This window comes from Sarcophilus harrisii, chromosome 2 (assembly GCF_902635505.1).
Source record: "Sarcophilus harrisii chromosome 2, mSarHar1.11, whole genome shotgun sequence".
Lineage (NCBI taxonomy): Eukaryota > Metazoa > Chordata > Mammalia > Dasyuromorphia > Dasyuridae > Sarcophilus > Sarcophilus harrisii.
The window spans coordinates 574,480,066-574,502,815 of NC_045427.1; the positions used below are offsets into that span (position 1 = coordinate 574,480,066).

General features: G+C 37.1%; 1 long non-coding RNA gene across 1 annotated transcript; it reads right to left on the minus strand.

Moving 5' to 3' along the window:
- Nucleotides 1-4,740: 4,740 nt before the first annotated feature.
- On the minus strand, nt 4,741-8,694 carry LOC116421900. The gene is made up of 3 exons (XR_004232489.1): nt 8,142-8,694; nt 7,810-7,914; nt 4,741-5,759 (listed from the first exon to the last, which is right to left on the minus strand). It is a non-coding gene; the product is annotated as an uncharacterized LOC116421900 (long non-coding RNA).
- Nucleotides 8,695-22,750: the final 14,056 nt, after the last annotated feature.

The window sequence follows — 22,750 nt, forward strand, 5'->3', positions numbered from 1 at the left end:
GGAAATTTAGTGAGCAACAACAAATTATTCAGTTTGGCAAAAGCAGAACAGGCATGGTGAGGAATAATTCTAGATACATTTGGAAAGTTGCTTTGGGGCATATTGTGGCGGACCTGGACAGGCTAAGGATTTAAACTAATAGCTATTTACCCAGATCATTACAAACTCTCTCAGAAGCAAATAAATGGGCATTTCTACAAATTTGCTGGTTCTCATTATTATTTCAACTCTCATTATTGTTTCAACTACAAATGTCTTTCCCTACTTCATCCCCTAAGAACACTAAATTCTGACTCCCTTTCCCCATATACACATGAGATTCTCTATACATCAAGTTGTGGTTTTCTCTTTCTCTTCTTATTTGGAGAAACAGATGTTCACATAATCATGGAATCAAGGCAGAGATCTGACTGACCATTAGAAGTAGAAATACCTTTGTTGTAGGGATTATATCCCATAGTATATGCATCAGAGTAGACTTAGAGGACCTATCATATAAAGTACATTTTGGAGTTCTCACAATTTCTGGGGACATGTGTGTCTCAATGCTGAAGGACTTGTGATTTGAGGTGATGAAGCAATCTCGTTATTGGATATTGAGCAGGAAGAGACACTGACTTAGCAGACTCTAAAAAGAGAGTATCTTGTCCTTTCTCTTTTTTTCAACTCACCAGGAACCATCATTAATTAATCAACAGTAAGTATTAGGCATTTACTATCTGCCAGAAACTGTACTAAGTCTGGAGATGCAAAGAAAGGCAAAAACTCGAAACCAATATCTTCCCTCAAGCATTTTGTAACTCTGGAACTTGCCATGAGTTGTGGGGGAGGAGTGGCTTTCTTTACCACAGCAGTCTGGTGAATGTTCCCCAAAGCAGCTGGAGCAGGAACTTAGGGGTGATGTGCTGAGTCAAGGAGTTTGAGTCAATTTGCTGTCTTTTTGGTATTTTTTTTCCTTCCCTGATCATGGGTGACTGAACTTTGATCTTGAGATGCATGTCTAGTCTTAGAGGAATCCTTGTGGCTTTTAGAAATCAAAATTCCTGGGTTCTTTACTTGGTGCTAACCATAATACAATGGAAAGTGTCTCCCACAGCACTTCTGGAAATAAATGACCACCAAGAAGAAGATGAATATGGATCTGGAGAGAATTGTTTGGATAGTGAAGAACCAATGTGAAATGTAAAATATCTATTTCATAGTCTTGTAAAATGCATTTTGTCTTGACATTTTAAGCATCAAACTCTTGGGAGCACAAAACAACTTTTATTACTATTTCTGCTCAAGTATTTCTATCAGTGTGCTCTTGGAGTTCCTGTATATGTTGAGCTTTCTTGTGGGTTTAGAGGAAGAAATAAAAGTCCTGTACCTGATCTGTATTATACAATGAGTCCTTTGCTAATCCCATTTCCTACTATAGGAGAATCAAATGAACAAAACTCTAAGTTTCCATAAATTTCTCTGTTAGTTTTTATAAAAATAAATTTTAGGTCTTTTATTTTTACATCATGAAAATTTTGTCTTTTATCTCTTAACTACCTCTACTCAAGGAAATATCCCATACAATAAATAACCTTTAAAAAAGAAAAAAAATCAGCAAAACCAAACAATACTTAGGAAAAAATCTGACAACATAAGTAATGTTTCACACCCTTGGATGTGTCACCTTTGCAAAAAAGTTGGAGAAGCAGTCTTCTCATATTTATTTTTTAATGTCAAACTTGTTCTTTGTAATTTTGAAACATTTATTTGTTTGTTTTTTCATTTGGATTGTTTTCATGTCAATGCATATTATTTTCTTGACTCTGATTATTTCATTTTGTATATGCAAAATGTATATGCAAGTCTTTCCATTTTTCTCTATATTCATCAGAGTTGTCATTTCTCACAGAAATATTATAAAACATTAATGTACCACAATTTATTTAGATATCTCTCAATTCATGGGAATCTCCCCTTTTATAAAATAGTCTTTTGCTGCCATAAAAAATTGCTGCAATAAATATTTTGGTATATATAGGGTCTTTCTTTCCTTTTTTTTTTTTTTATCAATGGGCTTCCTTGGTCCTGACAGTGGAATCTCTGTTGGACATGTTAGTTATATTCCAAATTGCTTTCTAGAATGTTTATGCTAATACCCAGGTCTCCCAACAATTTATCTTTCCAACCCTCCTTCAATACTTTATCATCTTTGACAGTATGCTGGGTATGATGGGAAATCTTACGGGTGTTTTGACTTGTATTTCTATTCTTATTACCAATTTGGAATGCTTTTTCACATATTTAACATGTTATACAATTCTTTTTTTGAGAGCAGTACATATCCTTTGACCACTTATCTATTGTGGAATGACTTTTGGACTTACATATTTCCATCAGTTTCCCATAAATTGCATAAAAAATCCTTATCTGAGAAATTCAATGCAAAGTTAGTTTCCAATTTGTCTGCTTTCCCTGTTATCCTAGATGCATTCATTTGATTTATGCAAATGCTTTTCAATTTCATTAAAAACCAAAATTATCTATTTTATCTTTTATAATTGCTATATCTTTGGTTAAGAATTCATTTTCTATCCACAGATATGAAAGGTATATGATCTTCCTATCTTTTGATTTTTTTATTGTATGAACTTAAATATTCAAAACACATCCATTTTGAATTTATTGTGGAATATAATATAAAGTGTTGGCATAAACCTAATTATTACCAGACTATTCTTCATTTTCCCCAGAAATTCTTATCTTATAGAGAGTTCTTTCCTAAGTAATTTATGTTTTTTGTGGCCTATTAAACACTGAATTATTGAGTTGTCTTTTCTAAATCTCTGTTTCTCATTTCTTCCATTGATTTACTTTTCTATTTTTTAAAACCAGTACCAAATATTTTTGTTGATTCTTGCACATAGTAAATGCTTAAGAAATGCTTGGGGGTTGATTGGTTGGTTGATTGGGGGTTTGGAGAGCCAACAAGTTTATGAAAAAGAACCTGACCTTCATTTTAGGTAGTTAGATTCTTCCAAGACGGAATCTGATCTATATTTATGGGTCCAAAACTAAGAGGGGCCCTTTAAGGATAAGGGAAAAAATGTCTCCTAGACCAAGCAGCTCTGACTCAAGTCTTTCCCCATTTTAGGTCATCATCCACTCAGTCTTATAGAGCCACATAGCTCTTAAAGTACAAGTCTAACCCTTATCTACTCAATAAACTCCAATGGGTCCTATTACTTCAAGGTTCAAATTTCTATTCAAAATAATAGTAATAGTCATATTATTAACTAATATTATAGAATGCTTAAAAGTTTGAAAAATACTTTTAATACATTATCTAATTTGACCCACAAAACAATCTCCTGAGTTAGGTACTATTATTATCCTCATTTTCCAGATGAAGAAACTGAGGTTAAATGACTTATCAAAGATCATAAGCTAGTAAGTGTGTAGGTGAGTTCCACCCCTTATACTACCTGACTGATTTCCATGTATTATCTTGGATGATAGTAGTATAATGGTGGTGGTGGTAGTAATAGTAGTCATTGTCATCATAGGAGTAGTGGTGGTAGTAGTAATAGTAGTAGTAGTAGTGGTGGTAGTGGTGGTAGTAGTAGTAGTCATTGTCATCATAGGAGTAGTGGTGGTGGTGATGGTAGTAGTAATAGTGGTAGTAGTAGTAGTAGAAATGGTTGTAGTAGTAGTGGTGGTGGTGGTGGTAGTAGTAATAGTAGTAGTCATCATTGTCATCATAGTAGTAGTGGTAGTAATAGTAGTAGCGGTGGTGGTGGTAGTTATTAACATTTATACAGCACTCTGAATTTTGCAAAGTACTTTACAAATATTAACAAATTTTATCATCACTTTTTCTTATTTTATTTTACCTTATTTTATCCTGGGAGGTAGGCTATTATTATCTCCACTTTATAGAAGAGGAAAATAAGGCAGACAGAGGTTGTGACTCATAAACTCAGTAAGGGCTTAAGACACTTCGGACTTTGATCTTCCTGGCTCTAAGTTCTACCCTCTATCCACTCTTCCAATAGAAGTTAAGGAATTGTTTTGTCCTCATTTATAAAAACCTAGATATAAACTATTTATTGTTCATTCTGACTCTTTGTGACCCCATTTGGGATTTTCTCAACAAAGATAGTGGAGGAATTGAGCATTTCCTTCTCCAGCTCATTTTACAGATAAGAAAACTGAGGCAAACAGAGTTAAATGACTTTCCCAGGGTCACATAGATAGTTAAGTATTTGACACTGTATTTGAATTTGTGTCTTTCTGATTCCAGGTTCAGCATCTATCCACCATGCCACTTACTTGCCTCTGAGATTGACAGACAGATAGATGAGAGAGAGAGAGAAAGAAAGAGAGAGAGAGAGAGAGAGAGAGAGAGAGAGAGAGAGAAGAGAGAGAGAGAGAGAGAGAGAGAGAGGAAGAAGGAAGGAAGAAAAGAAGGAAGAAAGGAAGAAAAGAAGGAAGGAAGGAAGGAAGGAAGAAAAGAAAGAAGGAAAAAAGAAGGAAGGAAGGAAGAAAAGAAGGAAGGAAGAAAAGAAAGAAGGAAAAAAGAAGGAAGGAAGGAAGGAAGGAAGGAAGGAAGGAAGGAAGGAAGGAAGGAAGGAAGGAAGGAAGGAAGAAAGGAAGGAAGTCAGAGGCAGCTTGAGAACATGGGAGCTGGTGGTTGTAGCCAGGATGAAGGAAGACTGTAAGGTGCATTTTGCTTCAAGTCAAAAATTCCCACTTTTGCTGAGAGCTTGCCCTGCAAGTGGTTTTTCCAGCTATTTTAGGAAGGGGTCCAAGACTCCTCTAACCTCTCTGACAACTCCCAGAGGCTCCATGTTTTTGAGTAACCCTGATTATCCACACAAGCCTGAAGTAGCTGGGAATACCCAGTAGTTGCTTGCTCTGAAGTAGGAATGAGTAATTCAAAAGAGGTTTTGCTGCCTAATAAATACAGTGAAGACAAGTCATTACCCAGTGTGAGGCTTAAGCTAAACTGATGGGAATTACAGTTGGCTTGTAATAAGACTTATTTTAAAACAAAAACAAATCAGGCTTATTTTCAGTGTGAAATTAGTTGTGTTAGAACCTAATCTCCTGTGGTCAGTCAGTGGTAGTCAGTTATGACAGTGGTCCATGTCCCTACAGACTTCCTTAGTGTGGGTATAGCCCCTTAATTATGAGAAAAAGAAACAAGTCACTATTTGTTCAAGGCAAGGAAAACAATCCCAGATAGACTTTTTAACTCATATAAGTATAACACAGTGTTCTTTACAAAAGAATATTTATTTCATAAGAAATATTCAAATATACAAACTTACTCTATCAATATAAAGGAAGGCATAATCCTCCCCACCCCCATATTAGTCTCTGTGGAGGGGAAAGGGATTAGGTTTGTAGTTTAGCTCAGCTCCTACAGAACAGGGCTTCTTAAACCTTTTCCCCTTTCTCCAGAATAATTTTTACACAGCCCCAGATTTATAAATATATAAAATAGGAACATAAATCAAATGCTTACTGATAATACATCATAATTTCACAACCCCTACATTCAGTTACGCGACCCCACATGGGGTTGTGACCCACAATTTAGGAAGCTTTGCTATAGACCACAGTATCAATTCTAAATCTCATGAGACTCCACCCAAACATCTTCAGTTCATAGGGCTTCCATGCTGGGCTGGCTGTAGGCACCATATCATTTAAATCTTGACTTCAAAGTTTCCATGTTTCAAACTCCTGAGTACCATGAGGATCACTACCGGTTCCTGAAAATGAGTAGGACAAATGATATAGAATAGAAACAAATACCCCAGTCCCATTTTTCCAGGCACCAAGATGATAGAGGGAGAGACCAAGAAGAATAGTCCTTTCCCCTGTCAGCTGAAAAAGGCAGAAAATGAAGCAGTGGATCAAGACTTACTGGCTCAGTCTGGCCAGTTTTAAAGATGCTGACAGCCAAAGGATGCTACCCTCAACCCATGTAGTAGGCAATGACATTTTAGACATGCTCAAAAGGCCCCTCAAGGGTCCCTCCACTGGTTAAAGTGGCCAGGCCAAATTTCATAAAGAAAATTGATCTAGTGGATATAGTCTTTGGATAGAGTAAATCTATTGAAATGGAATGAAGTCCATTTTATTATGAATCATAGATTATCATGAAGTCAGACATGACCGAAATGAATGAACAACAATCTCTCTGTCTAATCTATGTATTTATGTATCTATCTATGGAAGCCTCATATATGGTAACAAACTGTGGACAAGAAGACCTAAGTCTTAGTCCTGGCTATTACTAACTTACTAGGTAGCATTGGACAGATCACTTAATCTTTTGAGGCTGTTTCCTCATAACAAGGACTGGAAATTAAGTGGACTTTGCATAGTGTGTCTCTCACCCCAACCTTGAGTATACAGGGCATATATTTTGTTATTCTCATTGTACAAATGAAGACATAGACTCAGATTAAAAGACCTCAGAAAAATTAATTGTTTGCTGAGCTGATTTGATCATTCAAAAAGCATTTTTCTAGCACCTACTGTGTATAGAACATTGTGCTTGGGTACTGGGCATACCAAACAAAAGAAAAATATAATCCTCATCCTCAAATAGGTTGTAGTTTGCTGGGGGTAGATATACCATTTAGCACAGTAAATATAGTGTCTTGAACTTGGAGTGGAGATCTGGGTTCAAATCTAGCCTCAGATACTATGTAGTTGTTTCCCTCTGGGTAGATAATTTATCCTCTTTCAGTTTCATGTTCCTTAAATAAAATGGGGATATCAAAGCATATGAACAGACAATTCTCAGATGATGAAATTAAAGCCATGCATAGTCATATGAAAAAATGCTCCAAATCACTATTAATTAGAGAAATGCAAATTACAACAACTCTGAGGTACCACCTCATGCCTTTCAATTGATTAAGATGACAAGAAAAGATAATGATAAGTATTGTAGGGGATGTGGGAAATTTGGGACAACATTGTTGGTGGAGTTGTGAAATGATCCAACCATTCTGGAGGTCAAATTGGAACTGTGCCCAAAGGTGTATAAAACTGTGAATATTTTTCAAGCTAGCAGTACCACTAGTGGATTTGTATCCCAAGGAAATCATAAAGGAGGGGAAAGGATCCACACTTACAAAAATGTTTGTGCAGTTCTTTCTGTGGTAACAAAGAACTGGAAAATGAGTAGATGCCCATCAATTGGGGAATGGCTGAATAAATTATGGTATGTGAAAGTAATGGAATATTATTGTTCTATAAAAATGATGTACAAGTTGATTTTAGAAAGACCTGGAAAGATTTACATAAACTGATGCTGAGCAAAACAAACAGAACCAAGAATGCATTATATATAATAACAGCAAGATTGTGCCATGATCAGCTATGAAAGACTTGGTTCTTCTTAGTGGTTCATTGATCCAAGGAAATCCCAATGAACTTTGGATAGAAAATGCCATCTGCATCCAGAAAACGAATTATGGAGATTAAATGTAAATCAATATATGCTATGTTTACTCTTTTTTCCTGTTTTTCTTTTCTTCTGTTGTGGTTTGTCCCCTTTGTTTTCATGATTCATAAAGAAATATGTATTTAAAAAGTTAATATACATTAAAAAATAAAATAAAATACTTATATGGGGATAATGGGGATAAAAATAACACTCTGCTCACAAGAGTTGTTGTGGAGATCAAATCATACAATAAATGTAAAGTGCTTCACAAACCTTAAATTTTACATAAACTCTTTCTACTTATAAATACAAGATAATTTAAGGAAGTAACCATTAGGAGGATCCTCCTCTGAACTCACATTTTTCCTGATTATTGTCACAGTCCCTTTTTGTCAAAGTTTTCCTCTGATCAGCTTTTTTTCTTCTTCATCCTTATAGGTTCCACCTATTCTACAGGAACTAACCTAAAAAATCCAGCGTGAGATAATCTGAGGTTACTTTATGAAGGTCTACTTTGCTCCTCTTAGGTAATATTTGCATTTTAAGAGTCCTTGCCTTAATTCAAAGGAATGACTAATAAAAACATTATAGGGCCTGAGGTACTAGAGGAGAGAAGAAAATGATAGCAATCAAAGTCTTATGAGCAAGAATGCTAAAATTTTAACACTGGAAAGAAAATCAGAAAACCTACCCTAGAACTTTGCTTGGATGTCATCTTTCCATTTATTGTATTCTTTCTTATGAAAAGACTGAAATCAAAAATTTTTTTTATTAGATTAGAAGCTCCTTGAGGGCAGGTACTGTGTCTTATTTAAATTTGTGTCCCCAGAATCTATCATAATGTTTTAAGATAGCAAGTGTTTAATATATCATTTGGGGGAATGGGTTTCTTTTTTTTTTCTTCAGAGTCTGAGAACTTCCAGTATAGGATTCCCTCTATTAATTAAAATTTACTATCTTCTCTAATTTATAGAAACCTTACAGAGTTATGGTAGACATCAAGAGAGTAAATAATTTAACTATATCAACCCAATCTAATAAACATTTATAGTGCTGGGATACAATTAATAAAAAGAAAAACAGTTCTTTCCCTGAAGAAACTTATAATCAAAAGGATTTTTCACATAGCTAGCATACATTGGAACAGAACTTAAACCACCTATGCCTGATTCTAAGTGAGGCAGCTAGGGCACTTGGCTTGAAGTCAGGAAGCCCTGAGTTCAAATCCAACTTCAGAGGAGTACTAGCTGTGTGACCCTGAGCAAGTCACTTAGCAGCTGTCTGCCTCAACTTCCTCATCTGTAAAATGAGGATAACAAAATTATCTACCTCCCAAAGTGATCATGAGCAGCAAATATAAAGTTCTTAGAACAGTGTCTGGCATATAGGTGCTTAATAAATGTGTATTTCCTCCCTTTCCCTTCCTTCCTTCATCTACTGTGCCAGGCTACAATGGAGAACATTTATTGAAATGAATTAAATCTAATTCTTTAGAGGAGGAACTTAAGGCTCTTTGACAAATGGTAATGTGTCACAGACAAGTGAGATCTCAGAATGTTACAGGTTTGAGATGTCAGGGGACGGTGCTAACCATACTGGTCTTATATCTATTCTCTTTCATCTCGTCCCCCTCAAAGGACTTGCAATTTCCCTGATGAGAACGTCTTTAGTATTACAGAAACCAACATCCCAACCTCTCAATGGCGCCTTAATAGATGGTTCCATGAATTGCTGTGGCCACAAAAATTCATCACTTAGTGGCTGACTTTTGGGGCAATGAGCCCCTCAGATTCAACAACTCTGCCAAGAGTCTCCTCTGGGCTTGTGCTTCAAGTCTTTTCAAATCTGGATGGAGGGTTCTTGGGGCCTGCCAAAGCTTAAACTCTGATGTGGTAGCGTAGGTTCCCAGAGCTCACGTGGGCTTACTTTGACACAGGAGACTTTTGTCAGGCAGCCTGGTTGCCAATTGGCAGGGGAAAGGAAATCATACTGTAGTAAAATAAAGTGCCTCTAATATTTCCTACCTGTATGACCCTGGGCAAGTCACTTAACCCCAATTGCCATAGCAGAAAGAAAGAAAGAAAGAAAGAAAGAAAGAAAGAAAGAAAGAAAGAAAGAAAGAAAGAAAGAAAGAAAGAAAGTTCAAAGGGACTATCCTGCTATATGAAGCTGCAGATATACCTACTCAGGACTTGCTTATATTGCTTATATTGAGTAATGGTTAAAAACTTGAATAACAAAACCTTATTAACTACCTTTTATTGTAGGAAGGTCAGTCTGACTTAGTGAGAAATCCAAGTTATTAAACATGTAAAGAAAAACAGTTTTATATGTTCAAGGGCATACAGTTAAGCTGTTGCCAAGGGCAGGCCCAGACCTATCTAAATAACTTATTAGAGAATTTTGTAAGTAAGTACTTCTGTGATTGGTTAAGACTCATTTGTGAAAATAATGAGAGACAACAAGGTCCAGGGGGCAAGATTGCTAAATTCATGGGAAGGCTGGATTTGAGCTCAAATCCCTACTTTGAATTAACATTCAGTAAGTTACTTAAACTCTACGACACTCAGTTTCTTCATCTATAAAATGGAAATAATAATACTTGGCAAGATCTGCCTTTGTCACTTCATTGTTCTATGAAAAAGTTTATACAAATTATGTTGCAATAGAAATTTGAATTATCATTAAGCGACACAGCTAATGTTAGAATGCTGCCAATGTAGAATGGTTTCTATCCTCAAATTTAAGAAAGTTGCCTGTTTTTAATACATAGCCTATGGACTGCATGTATCGCACAATATTCTTGAATACTGACTAACCAAATTAAAATGTAATTGGCAACTATTTAACAAAGAAATAAAAATATAATAAAACAGAGATAATAACACATTTTATTTTATATTTATTTGTTTTTAATAATAGCTTTTCATTTCAAAATACATGCAAAGATAGTTTTCAACATTCAGCCTTGCAAAACCTTGTGTTCCAAATTTTTCTCCCTCCCTTTGCCCCACCCTCCCCTACATGGCAAGTAATCCAATATATGTTAAACTTTTCAATTCTTCTATACATATTTTCACTTTTATTATGTTGCACAAGAAAAATCAGATCAAAAAGAAAAAAAAAAACAAAGCAAGCAAACAACAACAAAAAGGTGAAAATACTGTGTTATGATCCATATTCAGTCCCCATAATCCTCTTTCTGGATGCAGATGGTTCTTTTCATCACAAGTCTAGTGAAATTGATCTGAATCACCTCATTGAATAACATAATCTAAAACAAAGTCAATATGTAGGCAATATATACAATTGATGGCCCCATTTTTATTGAGTCTGATACCAGTGGTATATGTAATGAATAATAGTAATATCTAACATTTATATTGTGCTTATCATGTGCCAAGCATTGGGTTAAGTGAATTATAACTATTATCTCATTTGATTCTCACAACAAATTGGAGAATTAGATGCTATTAACCTCATTTTATGGATGAAGAAACTGAAGTCAACAAAAGTTAAGTGACTTGCTGAAGCTGAATTTGAACTTAGGTCTTCCTGATTCTAAGCTTAGTGTTCTATCCACCCAGCTTCCCTTAGCAGAAAATGCCCAGAAAACATTTTTCCCTATGTTTTCCTTGATTCACTCTAACAAGAATGTATAAAGTACTTAGAAGTAGGGTAGCAGGGTAGATAGAGAGCTCATCTCAAAGTCAGAAAGACATGGATTCGAGTTTTGCCTCTGACATATCCTGGTTGTATGATTCTAGACAAGGCATTTAACCTCTCTCTGCTCTAGACAATTCTCTAAAATAATAAATTGCAGAGTAGGTTCCAACTGGCATTGGTTAAGGGATTTTCCTTATCCAGGAATTCCTTAAATCAAGGATATGTCCAGTCCCTGTTCTTATGTAAAGTGAGGATAGGAGATGTGGGAGAAGGAAACTAGTTCATTGGAATCCCATTCTTTGGGAATGGGCACCATTTTGCCTGCTGCTATCACCTATATTAAGGTCAGATAAGCCTACTTCTGTGCATGCAAAATGAAAGGGACCTAGTCCTTGATTCAGAGCATCTCCTCCTGCCTGCTTACTTGTCAAGAAAAGCTTTGTGATTGGCTGCCAGGATGGTGATAACTATACATATAAAAGGCTTTGATAGGTCAAATGAGCCACTCTTTTTCCTGGTGGTGACAGAATCAGTAACTGCTGTAAGCTTCTGAGTGGGGACAGAATACTGGCATCCATGTGGCTGTGAATGCATGATATCCCGTCCCTTGTGTGTTTGCATTTGTTTTTTCCCATTCTTGGGTGAAGGAATATTGGGAAACAAGTATGATCTTGTAAATTTTGAAAGTTCAAGAGATCTAGCAACCAGAGTTCATATCAGAGTCAGCAGACAGCTGAGCTGGAGAAAGAGTCAGCATACCCCAGGAGTGATCCATGCCAGAGGCAGATCAGTCTGACTGCTAAGATGGCATCCTATAGCAAGTAAATGACTCATCCTTAAGAGATGTCACAGTCATTGAAACTGAACTTGGTGACGTAAATGAGCGCCCACTTTTGTAGCATCCCCTTCAAATTTAAGCCCCCTCTCTCCAGGGGCTGAATATAAAGGGGAGAATGTGTCTCTAGTTGGCATGGGGGTAGGAGAGAGAGGCATATTTTTTGTTATTTAGTTCTTGCTATACCTTTTCAGTAAATGTCTATAAAAGTAAATGGATGGAAACCAGATAAATTGATAATGAGGTCAATCAATGAGCTAGAGGAGATATTAATTGTGAGGAACACACTGATAGGAGGTAGAATGAGTAGTATTAAAGGAATAACCCCTTTGACCTTCAGGGGTACCTCTAGAACTCCAGAGATATAACCAGCTGCACTCGAGGGATCTGACCTGCTCAGGTCTGTATGGGTTGGGGGTTCGGAGATTCACCACACCTGGTTCAGGTGTGATACTGAGCTAAGCATCGGGGCATACAAAGACAAAATGAAAAATATTCTCTACTCTGAGGAGCTTACTTTCTCCTGGTAGGGAGTGGGAAAGATTCCACTCATTATACAGATAAGTAAAGACATGATAATTCTAGGAAGGAGAGAATACCAACAGCCAGGGGGATAAAGACAAGTTTCCCATAGGAGATGACACTTTAGTCAAAGCCTTGAATGAAGCTAGGGATTCTAGAGAGACAGAAATGAGGAAGGAGTACATTACAAGCAAAGGCAAACCTGGTACCAAGTTAAACTTGAAGCTGACCTGTATGGAATTATTACAAATTTTAATACAATGGAGTCCAAATGAAAAGTTGCCACTCTCTTTCCTCTGCTCACCCTACCCTCTTTCCCCAGGATGTCACAAATGTACGGCTACACATCTAAGTGCCAAGATTGGATTCCTGTTTTCCTAAAGTAGCATTTCATAGCATTTCTTCATCTCTCACTAAAATGCTCTTGTATTTATTTCTATTACTCAACATTTTGTTCAGTATTGTAGAGTGCTAGCTGCCCCATCAGGACCCACGTGGCCCCTGCTCCCACAAAGCTCAGAGGCTAAAAATGGAAAAATGCATGAAGCAAGAAAACCTTCCAGCTAAACCCAGCAGGGTGATTTAACATCTTATCAGTTGGATTTCTGTTTGAGCTTAATTTTCTTTCTTTTTTTTAAAGAAATAGTGTGGGGAAATGGCCTGGATTGTGAGGAAAGCTCACAGAAGCTCCATTTCATCAGAGACCGCCCCTCCTCAGAGCCAGCTCCTCAGATTTAAGGGATGGGGAAAGGAGGGACTGGAAAAAGAGAGGGAGAGAAGAAAGGAAACATCCAGGGGAATAATAATAAAACAAACACAAGTTCTGAACGAGAAAAGGCAGAGAGGTAGGCTAGTCAAGGTTAACAATTAGTTGAAGAGATTCCAGTTTTACTTGTCTTTGAGAATTTGGAAAGGAGACTCCCAAAGTCATCCTTTTATCCTGTTTCAGCAAGAAAAGAGCTTTCTATGTACCTTACACAAAAGGATTTTGGCTGCTGCTCCTGGCGGATTTGGGCTTTGGTTCTTCCCCAGTAAAAATATTAAAATGAGCAATGACTCTCATCACAGGAGAGGCAACTTTCCACTAGGGGAAATATATTTCCACTTGAAAAATTAATGAAAAGCAGTTGTGGTTTTAAAAAATCCTGTCAAAGAGAAGGATTATTTATTTATAACCATAGAAAGAAACGCTTAAAAGTTTTGGACAGGCCTGTCTGGTTTTTACTTCTCTGTTTGCCACAAACCCAGGGACAAGATTGGGATAGAAATCACTTTTGCGCCATCCAAACCACAGTGACCAAGAGTAGTCTAAGAATGGAGACCCTGAGAACGGCTGCCAGGAAGTGGGAAGAAGAGGGAATTCTCAAGCAAAAATCTGAATATGGTAGGGAAAACAAACTTTCCTTTAAGGAAAATGGAGACATTTAGGATGGGATAGGAAGGAAAAAGGCAAATGAATAATCATAGAATGTCTAAATGGAGCATGTGTATGTGGGGGGATCAAAGGTAGGAATGGGGGAGATAGAAACTTTCTTTATTTTAACAATTTATCCATTTTCTGATCTCTTTATTTTTTAGTATCCCAATACCAAGATTAGTTTCAAGTAAGATTTTGACTCAGTTAAAAATAAATCATATCCCATTTTTAGGAAATAGCAGCCCTTTCCATTTTCTCCAATGTGTTTCTTAGTACAAAATCTAACCCCTTAACAAAATGATAGTATTGATAGGTTCATAATCTGCCCAACCCCAAAAGTCCATGCTCTTCTCTGTGTCTATCAAATCTACCATCCTTCCAATCTGCCTCTTCCATGAAGCCTTCTTTCATGATCCCAGAACACACATCTTTCCCCTCACCTTAATTCTTGGCATTGGCTGAAGGCTCTATTCTGCCTTGTACCATCTCTTGGGTTATGATGTCACTCTTGTTTTGTTGTTTAATTTTGTGAGTGGTGTTTCCTTAATTGGAAGTGACTCAGGGTGGCACAGGTGGTAAATGCCAGAGGTGAGTTATGAACCCAGATCATCTAACTCCAGAATTTGGGTTTTTTCTCACTATTTGGTCTTTTTTTCAGACATTTTTTTTCAGATACCTTCCCCCTCCCAGTTTTCTTCTTCTATGGGAAGTGCTTTGTTTCTAACTGTGCATTAGGAAATTATGTTGTACTAATAAAGCCATGGCTTGGTCTGTCTAGACTGTGATTGCCTATCTCAGGCAGCAATAATGAAGAAATTGTCCAAGGGAAGGCAAGGGGAAGATCAAGAAGTGATTTTTGTTGTTGGTTTTTTGTTTTCAAATATAGGCTGCTGGGTATGGGAGTCATTTAATAAAAGACTCCTTGTTGATTGTTAAGTAGAATAAATCATCATTTTATAATAAGAATAAGATGATTATATACCTTAGTTTTTCAACAGAACTTTTTTTTAATTAAATGATTGTAAAACCATATGTCAAGAATGAAAAGCAGTGTATCATTATGGACAGGGAGTTTTCCCGTGAATTTAAAAGAGCTGAGTTCTTATCTTCCATTTTATACAGACAGAGATGTGACTGTTCGGACCTTACTGTGGGGAAGCCTCTTAAACGCTAGAGCAATTCTCTAAGACTAAATTGTAAAGTGGGTGCTGACATGTAATGGAAGAAGGGGCTTCCTCATTTGAAGTTTCCTAACCAATGAAATCCTAATTCTGACCTAAGTAAGTCCAAAATAATAAGAATGTCCCATTTTTCCTAATTTAGGATTTTTTCTCCCTTACAATCTAGAGGTATTATATAAGATAACCTGACTGTAGAATGCTTGTAAGGTTCTTAGCTTAACCTTCAAGGCCTTCCACAACTTGGTTCTGAATCACCTCTGAGATACATTAATCATATCTCATGCTACTCCTCTTACCTATTACTCACCCTTTGGTTCCCCAAACATGACTCATGCCTTCCCACCTGAATACTTTTGCTTAGGTTGTTCACCCAATCTCTGCTCAATGAAATCCTACTCATCCTTCAAAGGTCAATTCCAATGCTACTCAATTCATCTCCATGAGCTAACTTCGAGGCTTTCTTGGACTTCTAATAATTCATTTATACCTCTTCTAGTACTTACCATTTTGGTCATTTAGTATTGATTTGAATATGTGTTGATATCATACAGAGGTTATAACCTCTAAATGAGAACTCTTTGAAAGGGAAAAATGTCTTTATATATAGTATAACACTGAGGTGCAATGTAAAAAGTGCTGTCTTTGGAGTCATGGGGTATGGATTTGAATCCTGGCTCTGTTACTTATCACATTTGTGAGCTTGGTTCTCAATTTCATCACCTTTGAAATGAGAAGATTGGAATAAATTATCTCTAAGGTCTCTGTAAGCCTATTTAGTGAAAAATAATTTGTTGAATTACAGTATAAAATATTTATTATAAAAATTTTATTTTCATATTTCTTTCCATTCAAATAATGTTTTGTTCATTGTTATTTGCACTATCCTCTTTGCCTTTGTCATTTGCATTGTCATTTTGGTGGTGAGAGCAGGATCATAAACTACATTTGAATTTTCTCAACATCTAGATCTAAAAAGAAAGGATGGTTTTTATTTGGACCAGGAAGGCAGTTATTTGTGCACAAATCTTATTTCCTCTATAGCCACAGTAAGCGCCTTAAAAACAGTACCCAGCTTTATTTAGTTTTGTGTTTTTCTAAGTGTTTTCTAGAGCACCTGTACATACAACAGGCTTAATAGATACTTAATAATATTTCCTAGAAAAAAAAGTTCTGTTGAGGGGCCTGTCATGACCTATCACAGAATTTAAGAATAGTGAGGTAGAAAGGCCCTCAGGGCCCCTCAAGTTCAATTCATACCTGAAAAAGAATACCTGCAACATTATACCTGAAAGGTGGTTATTCCTTTGCTTGAAGACTTCTGATGAGGTTAGATGTTCAGTGATCCATCTGAGAGTCAGGAATGAAAAGGCATCTAAAGAGGAACTGGAAAAATTTCTAGTTCTTGTTCTCTGTTCCCCCAAACCCTTCCAATATTTGCCTGCAGGCAAGGGACCATCCCTCCCTCCCTACTCTCTCAGGGTTAATCCAAATGAATAGTCTGAGTCTCACTCTGGAGAATGGAACTTAAATACCTCTTGTCTGCCCTGGTTCAGACCCACATGGAGCACCTAAGCCCATGGGTAAATCCCCTTTCGGTATTTCCTCTGAGATCTGCTGAAGAGTCTCCAAGAGGGTTCTCAGAAAGGACACATGGAAGTTCCCACACTGGATGACTCTTCACCACCACCCCTTTCCTTTCGGATTAGGGGCCCCCTCCAGCACCTGATCTGCTTACTTCTTCCAAGGGCTGATCTCAGCCCTCTTAATCATTTTACATTTCTACAGGCTCCTCATTGGGAATAAAAAACACAAAAGAAAAATCTGATTGCTGCTGCTTCCATTTAGAAAGCTTTGATTCCCTTGTTGTTTTTTTTCCAAGATTAAAAGCCCATAACTGTGTTCTCTGGGGCCATTGAGATTTCACAGTGGGGGAGCTCTCCCATGGGGAGCAGTACCAACTACAGATAGGACACGAGGAGGTTAAATTCAACATTCCCTTCCAAAAAAGCCCCTTTTCTGTTCCCAGAAATACTCTCACCATGTATTCTGGGGACCTTCCTTTCTTAAACTTTTGACCTCCCTCAAATTTGCCTGAGTGGTAGCTATATTTGGGTGGAAAGACAATGGCCAGAGGAAAAACATGGCCCTAGTCCTTAATCTTGTACTTGCCAATTGCATGACTTTGTTTTCCTTCTCTGTAAAATGCAGCGCTGAATGTTAATAAATTCTATGTCCTATAACTAATTCTATGACCCCAACTTCATGGATACTGACAGGCTTTGAGAACAGGGCACATTTACAGTCAACAGTCTTCATTCACTAAGATTATGGGAAGAAAGAAAAGATAAAGGCAAGGGAACACAGAAAATTAATATTAGACTATTTTATAAACTTCCTATTGAAGCCTTTTGTATGTTGATGTAGTGTATGAATAGAGAGATCAGATCAGTACTGTGTCTTGACTTACCCAAGATTTTTTTAGGCGGATTTAAAGGCTTAAATACCTAAATGACCTCAGTCTCTATGAGGATATGTCTAGCTCCTCAGAAATTCTTCTGTTTGAAGCTCTCATATGCATGGAGTCATGCTCTCACAGACTATTCGACCCTTTTTTATACCCTAGTTCTTCAAATACTTCTGGTAGCTGATCAATATAGAATGAACAATCCAATATGGGAAAAGGAGTGGCCATAGTTAAAATGCCTCTACATCAGGAGATGGGGGCTTCCTAAGGAAGGGTAAGATACAAGTTTCACAAAAAACTTGCCACTGATATTCTCTGTGGCAATTTATCATGATGTCCATAAAGCAATGGAAGGTATCCAAACTTGAGTATGATATGATTTTGATACCATGATAATTTTGGATGTCAATATAATTGTTCAGCACTTCAATTGGTCAGTCTGTTCTGGACAAAATGAACAAATGACATAAAGGTTTTTGGTGATTTAATTCAATTGAATCCAGTCCCTACTACGTGCAGGATTCTGTGCTAGGCACTGGGACTTCGCTGCCCTTCTGGAGTTCACATTATGTTGAAGGAATACAATGTGTGCACAAATAAATACTATATATATATATATATATATATATATACACATTATAAATAACAATTGCTGACATTTTAATAGAAATAAAAAGTTTACAAAGTACTTTCCATTTGAAGTTTATAACAACTGTGAAGAAAATGGCATAGGTCATTATGAAGTTACATAGCTAACCAATGTAAGTGTATTAAGTAAGATTAGAAGTCAGGTAACAGGGAACCATTAAAACTTCTTGAGTAAAGAAAGAAAATGGCCAGATCTGCTTTCTAGGGAAATTAGTTTGACAGTTGTATAGAGACAGACTAGAGAGAAAGAAACAAATTGGAAGCAAAGACACTAATCAGGAGGAAGATTAGATCAGTTTGAACTGTAGGTTTCAATCCCATATAGGGTCTCATAAGTGAATGTGGGGGTTGCAAAATTTGGATTTATTATTCAGTAAATGTTTAATTTGTATGTCTATTTTACATACTTTATGTCTGGCATCACATAAAAATTTCTCAGGTTAAAAGGAGTCATGAATGAGGAAAAATTTAGGAAACCCTGGTTAAAATAAACTTCTTTCTCTCCTTCACCATTGTGAACCCTTCATCCCATGCATTTTACATAATGTGGGCCAAAAGAAACCCCTACCAGAAGATTTGTCCAGGTATCCTATCTCATCTCAGAGAATGAATTAGTTGTTGGCCACCAATGGTCACCATGCTCTTTCTATTGCCCTATCACAGTGTCCTTTCCTTTCTCTGGAAGGCTTAGGTCTGGTTCATTTTCGGTATACATTAGGAAATGCTACCAATTCTCACTGGGTAAAAGAACGTCTTATTACCAAGAAAGGGAAGGTCAAATCATTGTTGCTTTTATTCCTCAAAAATGAGGGACTTTAGTTTTCCTCCTAGCTTCTTAGTATCTTCCTTTCCCTCTTAGCCACCGCTACCTCAGTATCCAAACAAAAGGTTGTTTTTCAAAAGGAACTTTTGCCAAGAAACTGAAAGAACTCATTACCCACAGTTATAAGACTGTCTTTTGTGCAGGTCATGCAGATGACCTTTTACCAAATTAGTTGAAGCTAAAGACACGCAATGATCAAAGGCACATTTGGCATTTTGCTAAAGGGAGCAGAGAAGGGCAAGTCTCTTTACCTGTTAGCAGGGCTAACAGGAGCCAAGAAAAAGTTCGAGGTATTGCTACCAAATCTTCAAACTCTAACCACCAACAGCTCAACAGATCCCACCAATCGCTAATTTATTAGAATTTACATGGATTTAACAACACCCTTCAGCTCAAAGCTTACACTGTTTCCCCACTGACAGCCAGCCAAATATGTGGTGGGGAAGTGTGGCCAACTGGCAGGGAGCTCCTCCCTACGAACACACACACACACACACACACACACACACACACACACAGCCAAAGTCCCCGATTCTTCTCCTATTCTAGTCCTCTATTGCAAGAACTAGAGTTGGAGGGTAGAAAAAAGGGAAAGCTTTTTACACTTCTTTTAACAGACGACCCAAAATGGAATAATGAAAAGAACTCTGAATGCAGAGCTGGAAAATGTAAGCTTAAATCCTTACTCTTCTACTTTTCACCTGAATGACTTTGGTCAAGTCACTAAATTTCTTTGAGACTCAATTTCTTTATCTGTAAAATGATGGAACTGACCTTTAAATTTCCTATCTACCACTCAGTCCTACAATCTTGAATTCATCATGTCAAAATTTATTGAGAAAACTATTCTGTGCAAAATATGTTCCAAAAATCCATCAAAACCAAAATCAGAAGATTTAGGAGAGCCCTCCAAGGAAAAGGTCCTGAGGGAGAGAAGACTGTTCTGACAAAAAGAGTGAGTCAAGTAAACAAGTTAGCATTTTATTTCAACCAAAGATTCTTTGGTAAGATCTAACAGGGCGCAAGCATATTTGATGAAGGGAGACCTCACCTGACAAGTCTCCTGAGCCATCTCTATGGCATTACCACCCAGTCTAAGGGATATCTAGAAACCCAGGTATTGCCCAGCAAGGGACATATAGTTCAAAGTCATACCCAAACTTTGTTACCTTTAGCAGAAACCACTCCTCTTCCACAGGTGGGCAAAGAAGCAGATGGAATCATCCTCCTTAATGTGAGCCTTGGCTCTGTAGCTTGTAGTTCTTAAGGACCTTGGAGAGCTTGTATAACTGGGGAAATCTTGAATTTGCAAATCCCTTTTACAATTTATAAAGTTCTTTTCTGACCATGACTTTGTGAGAAGGACAAATATAGTCACCAGATAAAGAAACTGACACTTATTGAAGTTAAAGGATTTATCATAAGATAGACCTGGAAGGACCACTGACCTGGGATGATCAAATCTTAATTGTTAAATCTGCATGGTAAGTACCCGCACCAATCAACAAATCTGGGCTTGATTCATTATTCTGTTGATTGGCTACACTTAAGAAAGTGATAGGGAAAATGTTTAATGCAAATTAACTTAAAATGTGTTAAGTGTACATTTCCTTCCATCCCTTGGAAAGCTGGTTGTTAAAGATTTATCAGGGCATCACTGCCTCAAAGTGCCATCTAGTCCAGTTTCTAATTATACAATTGAGGAAACTGAGGGCAAATGACTTGCTCAAAGTCACATAGCTAGTCCTCTGACCCCAAACTCAGTGCTTTTCCAGGCTGCCCTTCATCTTATGGATGATCACATGGATCATAACAATAGCACTTTAAGATTTTCAAGTACTGATGCTTATAATGTAACCCTAAATAGTAAGTGAAATTATTTTACAGAGTAAATGTCTGAGGTAGGATTTGCATTCAGGTCTTCCTGACTACTGTCCCCCTAGCTGACTTAGATTGTAGATGACAATACATAATATGACAATGAAATCTGATGATGGGATAAGATCTCTTAAATCTTCTAAGAACCAAGTTCTTCTGATTCTACGTTTAATATTTTTTCAACTACACCACATTGCTACTGCCTTCACTTTGCAAAGAGTATGGATTCCAGAGTCAGTGAACATGGGTTCAAATCTTGCCTCTGACACCACTTTTGTGACCATGAGCAACTCAATCTCACTAGACCTCCAAAAATTAGATCACTTTCCTATAAAATGAAGTAGTTGGATTGGATGTCCTCTGAGATCTCTATGCCTGGCATGATCCCCCTTTTCCCTACTATTTCTGGGAGTAATCCTGGTGCCTTAGGGGCTCATCTCAAATGCCATCTCCTCTAAGAGGTCTTCCCTGATTTCCCCAGTTGTTACCACCTCCTCTTCCAATTACTTTACACATATTTTGCATATATCCTGTATTGAGTTTCTGTGAATATGTTGTATCCCTTAGTAAAATGTAAACTCCCTGAAGGAATTATGTAATTGTTATATCTGGAGGCTCAGTGATGCTGAGTAGCATATAATATCTTCTTAATAAATGTTGATTAGCTGATGCTTGTGGTGGCCTTGGTCTATCAATATACAAGATCAGAACAGAACAAGTATGGTCACAGAAGAGCTAACCTTAGATAGTTTTCATCCTTGAAAACCCTATCCCAAATATACTCAAAAGAAGAGAAAAGGGCAACTTTCCTATCTAGGCCCATATAATTCTCTCATAAAGAACAGGACCTAGTCTTAGAACTGAAAGGTTACAAATGAGAAAATGAGGACTACAAGGGGGCAAAATGATCTGTCCAAGGTCTCACAAGTGTGATAGAAGCAGAAATGTAATCTAGATAGAAGTGTGTGATGGAAGCAAAATGGGAATCTAAGTCCTCTGTCACTAGATCCAATAAGAGATTAAAAATAGTTAGGGTGGATTATAAAGATGAATGAAATCTGAGAGGGGAAACAGTAATTTCCTAGGTTGGCTATTGAATTGTATCTTTTACATGCAGTTTAATTTTGTATTAATATTGGGAGGAAAACCATGATGTATAAAAACAATACCCACGAATCTCCATTATAAGACATTTAAAAAGGAAAAAAAATCTAGAGTGGAAAGGGATCTCGAAATGTTTGCTTTTAAAATTTCTGTCCAAAATATCCATCCTAGAATCTGACCATTTTGGAAGAGGTAACCCCCAGAATCTTGTCACATTATTATTTCATTTAACTTGCTTCTTTCCCCCCACCTCCACCTTTTCTTAAACTTGTAAATCGATCAACAACTCTCTGTCTTTCCAGTTATACAGGGGAGCTTCTGTATAGTCTGCAAAGCTTCCTGCTTCATGCCAGATCAAATCAGTATTGTTTCCTTGAGAAACATGTTTTTAATTCAAGGGAGATGTTGTTAATGCAAGTTATGGTGCCGGGAATTTTATCTTTCTTCCATTGTTTCCTGGTACTATCCCAGACCTGGGCACACCCCTTAGATCATCCAAGGAGCATTAGTTGGCTTTCAAACACATCCCTCCAACATTCTCCATGGAGCATGACATCTTTTCTTTCTCATCTGGCCAGCTGTGAGGGTAGAAAGGTGGAGCTCCTAGTTCTGAATCATGGAAGTGAATGTTCTGCCTTCCCTCTTTTACCTGCTCTGGAGAGAACACAAACATGTGTCAATGACAACACAATAAAATCTGATGACAGGCAAAGATCTCTTAAATCTTCCAAATTATCATCTGTACTTCCTCTACCTTTCTAT